The sequence below is a fragment of the Dipodomys ordii genome, unplaced genomic scaffold (genome assembly GCF_000151885.1).
Source record: "Dipodomys ordii isolate 6190 unplaced genomic scaffold, Dord_2.0 Scaffold2, whole genome shotgun sequence".
In the NCBI taxonomy this organism is placed as follows: domain Eukaryota; kingdom Metazoa; phylum Chordata; class Mammalia; order Rodentia; family Heteromyidae; genus Dipodomys; species Dipodomys ordii.
In genome coordinates, this window is record NW_012267218.1 from 1,823,759 (window position 1) to 1,831,155 (window position 7,397).

Here is a 7,397-nt window from a genome sequence, read left to right on the forward strand (position 1 = left end):
GAAGGGATGGGAAGGGGAAACAAAGGAGGAGGCAACAATGCTTGATAAGAAATGTACTCATTACTTTGCCCATGTAATTGTAACCCCTCTGTACAGTATTTTCACAATAAAAAAAGTAAAAAGTATTTTTCCTGTATTTCCAAATATTGTGTGGAATGTACACATGCTTAAAGAAAGTATTTGTTATTTATTTGAAATTCAGATTTAACAGGTATCCAGCATTTGTATTGCAAAATCTGGGAACCTTTAGTAGAACAGAACAGGGAACCTGGGGTTGGAGGGGAAATGTAATGGGTCACTTGTTAAATGCATTTCTTGCAGGGTGCTGGTGGCTCATGCCTATAATCCTAGCTACTCAGGAGGCTGAGATCTGAGGATCACAGTTCAAAGCCAGCTCAGGCAGGAAAAGCTATGAAACTCTTATCTCCAATAAACCACTCGGAAAACTGGAAGTGGCGCTATGGCTCAAGTGGTATAGTGCTAGCCTTGAGCTGAAGAGCTGAGGGACAGCATCCAGGCCCAGAGTTCAAGCCCCATGACTGACAAAAAAAAAAAAAAAAACATTTCTTCCTGTAGGTTGGAGAGATGATGGGTGGTCGCTGACTGACGTAGCTGAGGGTTGAGTGTGAGTGTCATTCCAGTCCCTGTCTCAGAGTCTGCATTCTTATCCTTGTTTCTTTCTTTTTCAAGAACTCTGAGCTTCTAAACATTGTCATTTTTTTTAATGCTGGTCCTGGGTCTGGAACTCAGGGTCTGGGTGCTGTCCCTGTGCTTTGTTGCTCAAAGCTTTTTGGTGGTTAAGTGTCTTACAGACTTTCCTGCCCAGATGCTTCAAACTTGATCCTCAGATCTCAGCCTCCTTAGCTGCTAGGATCACAGGTGTGAGCCACTGGCGCCCGGCTTTTCATCTGTCTTCTAAGCCAAAGACCTCAGTTCTCTAGGATTCACCTGGCCAAAGTCATTACTGACACTCAAAAGTTACAATGGGTAGACAGTGAACTAAAAGCTGATACTCCCGCCCAGGGCCACTAGGTGGTGAGCCATAGCTATGATCTCTGCCACAGGGTTACTTAATTGTTGCTGGTGATAATGAAACAGGATGGAAAAAGCTGCTGAGTTTTGTGTGTTGATCTTATATCCTGGCACATTGTCAAAGGTGTTTATCAGATCCAATAGTTTTGAGGTGACGTCTTTAGGGTCCTTTGGACCACATCATCTACAAATAGGGGATAATTTGACTTCTACTTTGCCTATTTGGATTTTTTTTGGGGGGGTCCGGTTGTGGGGCCTGAACTCTGTCCCTCAGCTCTTCAGCTCAAGGCTAGTGCTCTACCACTTGAGCCACAGCACCATTTCCGGCTTTTTTCTTTTTGCTTATGTGGTGCTGGGTAATTGAACCCTCATGTATTTTTATTTCTTTCTCTTGCCTTATTTGCTCTGGCTAGGAATTCCCTCACTTTATTGAACAAGAGTGGAGGGAGTGAACATCTTTGTCTCCTTCCTTATTTTAGAGGAAATTATTTTAGTTTTCCACATTTAATATGATGTTAGCTATAGGCTATCCATTGACCTTTAGTGTGTTAAGTTGCATTCCTCTATTCTTAGTTTCTTCAGAGCTATTATCACAAAAGGATGTTAAATTTTGTCAAAAGCCTTTTCTTTTTTTTGGGGGGGTGTCCAGTTGTGGGGCCTGAACTCTGGCCTGGGCACTGTCCCCCAGCTCTTCAGCTCAAGGCTAGAGCTCTACTAGTTGAGCCACAGTGCCACTTCCAGCTTTTTTCTTTATGCTTATGTGGTGCTGAGGAATCGAACCCAAGGCCTCATGCATGCAAGCCAAGTGCTCCACCACTGAGCACCTTCCCAGCCCCTCAAAAGCCTTTTCTATAACAAGCAATATGATCATGATTCTTCATCCTCTTTGTGTGCTGTATTGTGCTTATTGGTTTATGTATATTGAACCAACCTTGCATAAGTGGAGTGAAACCAATCTGATTTTTTAAAATTAGTTGTTGGATCTGTTAGCAAATACTGTATTGAGGAATATTTTTTTTTTTGTAAGTCGTGGGGCCTGAACTCGGGGCCTGGGCGCTATACCTCAGCTCTTCAGCTCAAGGCTAGCGCTCTACCACTTAAGCCACAGCACCACTTCTGGCTTTTTTCTTTTTGTTTATGTGGTGGTGCTGAGGAATCAAACCCAGGGCCTCAGGCATGCAAGGCAAGCACTCTACCACTGAGCCACCTCCCCAGCCCAATATTTGTATTTTTCTTTTTTGGTTGTTTGTGGGCCTGAACTCTGCACCTGGGTGCTATCCCTCAGCTCTTCAGCTCAAGGCTAGCACTCTACCACTTGAGCCACAGCACCATTTCTGGCTTTTTCCGCTTATGTGGTGATGAGGAATCAAACCCAGGGCCTCATGCATTCAAGGCAAGCACCCTACCACAGAGCCACCTTCCCAGCCCCTATTTGTAATTTTTTTTTTTTTTGTCGGTCGTGGGGCTTGAACTCTGGGCCTGGGCACTGTCCCTCAGCTCTTCAGCTCAAGGCGAGCGCTCTACCACTTGAGCTACAGCGCCACTTCCGGTTTTCTGGTGGTTTATTGGAGATAGGAGTCTCACGTTTTTTCCTGCCCGGGCTGGCTTTGAACTATGATCCTCAGATCTCAGCCTCCTGAGTAGCGAGGATTACAGGCGTGAGCCACCAGCGCCCGGCCTTCTATTTGTAATTTTTTATTGAGATTAGGTGATTACATAAATTTCACATTTCACAGTATTATGGAATAGTGATACTTAGTTGAAGTCACAAACAAATTTTAACCTTCACAAGGCAAATTGTTATTATCATGGTCTATAAAGTTTGTGAATTCATGAGCTTTGACAACACAACTATTTCTTCCACATCAGGTGATATTTACATTTCTTTCCTTTTGCTTAGTGTAAGCTGTTCCTATTGAGGAATTTTATGTCTATGTTCATCAAAGACATTGGTCCATAGCCCTCTTTCTTTTTTTTTTTTGTCGGTCGTGGGGCTTGATGGGGCTTGAACTCTGGGCCTGGGCACTGTCCCTCAGCTCTTCAGCTCAAGGCGAGCGCTCTACCACTTGAGCTACAGCGCCACCTCCAGTTTTCTGGTGGTTTATTGGAGATAGGAGTCTCACGGTCTCTCCTGCCCGCACAGCCCTCTTTCTTGTTTTTGTATTGCTGTCTGGCTTTGGAATGAGTACAATATTGGTATCTTAAAATGAATTTGGAGCCAGGCACCAGCGGCTTAAGCCTGTACTATAATCCTACCTATTCAGTAGGCAGAGATCTGAGGATTATAGCTTGAAGCAAGCTCAGGCAGGAAAGTCTATGAGACTCTTATCTCCAATAAACCACCCCCAAAAGCTGGGAATGGAGCTGTGGCTCAAGTAGTAGAGCACTACCTTTGAGCAAAAGCTTTAGAATAGCATCTGGGCCCTAAATTCAAGCCCCAGGACTAGGACTTTCCTTGTTGGTCTGGCTTTGAATCACAATCTTCAGATCTCAGCTTCCTGAATAGCTTGGATAAGAAGCATGTGCCAGCCGGGCACTGGTGGCTCACGCCTGTAATCCTAGCTACTCAGGAGGCTGAGATCTGAGGATCGCGGTTCAAAGCCAGCCAGGGCAGGAGAGACTGTGAGACTCCTATCTCCAATAAACCACCAGAAAACTGGAAGTGGTGCTGTAGCTCAAGTGCTAGAGCCCTTGCCTTGAGCTGAAGAGCTGAGGGACAGCACCCAGGCCCAGAGTTCAAGCCCCACAGCCGACCAAAAAAAAAAAAAAGAAAGAAAGTTAGAAGGTATTTTATATTAGCAAAGATAATTTTTCCATCAAAAGAACTTAATTGTTAACATTTATATGCCAAATGTCAGTGTACCCAACTTTGTTAAACACTACTGAACTTTAAAACACACTAGTGGCACATGCTTCTTTTTTTTTTGTCAGTCGTGGGGCTTGAACTCTGGGCCTGGGTGCTGTCCCTCAGCTCTTCAGCTCAAGGCTAGCGCTCTACCACTTGAGCCACAGTGCCACTTCCGGCTTTTTTCTTTTTGCTTATGTGGTGCTGAGGAATCGAACCCAGGGCCTCAGGCATGCAAGGCAAGCGCTCTACCACTGAGCCACCTTCCCAGCCCCAAATTTTTAGTTTTAATATTAGTGTTAGATCTGGTGAGGTGATTCTCTCCACGCTTTTCATGTTCATATCGACTTCCTTTTTTTTTTAGGTTTTATTTATTTATATTGTCAAGGTGGTGTACAGAGGCTTCGTAGTTACGTAAGTAAGGTAATAAGTACCTTTCTTGTTGAACTTGTTACCCCCTCCTGACTTCTCTGACCATCAGATTGCTTTGGGTATCTTCTGTGGTACTGGTTTAGTTGTGACAAATTGCTCTACTGCTGTGGCCACACCTCCACGTTCGTTTTTTTGGTGGTTAATTGAAGCATCTCTTAGACTGTCCTGCCTGGACTGGCTTTGAACTGCTTTGATTCTCAGATCTCAGCCTCCTGACTGGCTAGGCTTGCAGGTATGAGCCCCGCTTCTGACGGCTTCCCTGTGGAAAGGCCTTCACTGTGCTTTTCTGCAGGTCACAGACAACTCAGCAAAATCCCCCCTGCTGGGCCCCTTCCCTGTGACACAATTAGACTGTTCCATGCTGTGCTGTTTGCACAGCGCTGATGTAAGCAGCCACAACATGCAGTTGGCAGCACCAGGGTAACTCCAGGGCTTCACTCAGAAAGGCAAGCATGTATCCAGCCTCCCAGCAGGCACCATCAGTTGGCTGGGAGGCACAACGCAATCCCCTGTGCTGTGCAAAATTGCACAATGAATCACAAGACTTACCTGGAAAAAACAGAGCTGGGGGCAGATGCTCAAAATTCTTCATCAATGACATAGTTTTCAACTAGATGGAAATCTAATTTTAAAAAGACAAATATTTTATGCATCGCATTTTAAAGAAATTCACTGTTATGTAGTTCAGTGATAGAGCAGTTGTCCAGCATGGAAAGGGCTCTTGGTTTGATCCCCAACACTGAAATTTTTAAAAAGAAATTCATAAACACTGCAATAAACATAGAACTTCATTCAACAGGCCTAAAGTTAGCTGTGGGATGGACGTCAGAAGGGTCTTGCTGAGTGCCAGTGGCTCATGCCTGTAATCCCAGCTACTCAAGAGGCTGAGATCTGAAGACCAGAGGATTATAGTTCAAAACCAGCCCAGGCAGGAAAGTCCATGAGACTCTTATCTCCAATAAACCACCAGAAAACTGGAAACGGTGCTGTGGCTCAAGTGGTAGCGTGCCAGCCTTGAGCAAAAAGAGCTTAGGGACAGCCCCAATACTGCCAAAAAAAAAAAAAAAAGGCTGTGTGTGTGCCTGTGTGTGTGGGGTGTGTGCACACACGCGTGTGCCCCAGGCTCAGTGCCGACCGGGGAGGCAGGCTTATGTCGGAGGCTGTGCTGGGTTGGTCGGTATCCCTACTACCCCCTTCCACTGGTGGCTTTTCTTTACCCACCTTGCATTTTCTTTAAACAGACTTCTAGCTGAGCAAAATGCAAACTGTACATTATGTTTCAGTTGTGTTGGGGTAAGCTCGCATTTCCCAAGCATCATTGCAGATTTAGGGACTCTGCCTCTGATCTCTGCTCCAGGGCCTATGGGTTGTCTAGGAGCACTATATACAAACCACATGTGTGTGTTATGTGTAAACATACTATATTGTATATACATGTGTGTATACATGCATACATATGTGTATGCATGCATGTATGCGTGTGTGCACGTATGTCTCAGCCCTCACAGAAACTACCTTGTAGTAAGGGAGCCATAAACACCGTGTCATACATGGCATGAGAAGAGGTCACCGAAAAAGAAGAGCAGGCAGTACATGCTGGACACCAGTGCTCTTGCTCTTCTGGGCCTGAGACTGACTGAATACCACCCAACTGATCGTCATTTTGTTTTCCTCAGTCTTAGGGTTTGAGCTCAGGGCTTTGAGCTTGCTAGGCAACTTCCTTGGCCATCACTGGAGACCAAGCTACCAGACCCATTTTGTTTGGTTCATCTTTGTAAACAGGGTCTTGTGTTTTGGCCTAGAGTCAATTACAGACTGTAATCCTGTGTAGCTGTGAATACGAGTTCATGCTGCCACACCCAGCTTGTTGTTGAGATTGGGTCTCACTGACTTTCTGCACGTGTTAGCCTTGAACTGTGATCCTCCTGACCTCTGCCTTCTGAGCAGCTGGGCTGTCCAGTCACCTGAAGTGGTGATGATTGGCTCCTCGTACATTCTGAGGCTGTAGTCCGAGAAGATGCCTACGGCTAGGTTCTTTAAGTCTGTGCGGGAAGATCTGCCTCGGGCATCTCTCCTGCTTTCCGCCAGGTTGTGGCAATCTCTAGCATTCCTTAGCGTGTACGTGTGCAGAGGGCTCCTGCCTCAGCTCGTGATACTGTCCTGGGCACATGTCTGTATCCAAACTGTTTGTTTGCTTGCTTATTTATTTATATTTGGTCCGGGGGCTTGAACTCTGGGCCTGGGCACTGTCCCTCAGCTCTTCAGCTCAAGGTGAGTGCTCTACCACTTGAGCCACAGCGCCACTTAAGGTTTTCTGGTGGTTCATTGGCGATAAGAATCTCATGGACTTTCCTGCCTGAGCTGGCTTTGAACTGTGACCCTCAGATCTCAGCCTGCTTAGCTAATAGTTAGGATTACAGGCATGAGCCACTGGCGCCCTGCTGTTTATTCATTTTTGTGCTGGTTCTGGAGCTTGAACTCAGGGTCTGGGCGCTGTCCCTGAGCTTTTTTTGTTCAAGGTTAGCATTCTACCACTTGAGCCACAGCTCTACTTCTGGCTTTTTGGTGGTTAATTGGAGATGAGTCTCACAAATTTCCCTGCCTCCACTGGCTTTGGACCACAATCCTCGGATCCCAGACTCTTGTGTAGCTAGGATGACAGGTTTGCGCCACGGGCACCTGGCTGCCCACACTCGGAGGACCCGAGTCACACAGAGCCAGCGGGGATCCCGGGAAGCAGTGTGAGGTGTGAGGTGAGGTGTGAGGTGTAAGGTGTGAGGTGTGTGGTGTGTGGTATGTGGTGTGAGGTGTGGTGTGGTGTGAGGTGTGGTGTGAGGTGTGGTGTGTGGTGAGGTGTGGTGTGTGGTGTGAGGTGTGGTGTGAGGTGTGGTGTGAGGTGTGGTGTGGTGTGAGGTGTGAGGTGTGAGGAGAGGTATGAGGTATGACGTGTGAGGTGTGTGGTGTGAGGTGTGGTGTGAGGTGTGGTGTGAGGTGTGTGGTGTGTGGTGTGTGGCATGTGGTGTGAGGTGTGGTGTGTGGCATGTGGTGTGAGGTGTGGTGTGTGGTGTGAGGTGTGGTGTGTGGTGTG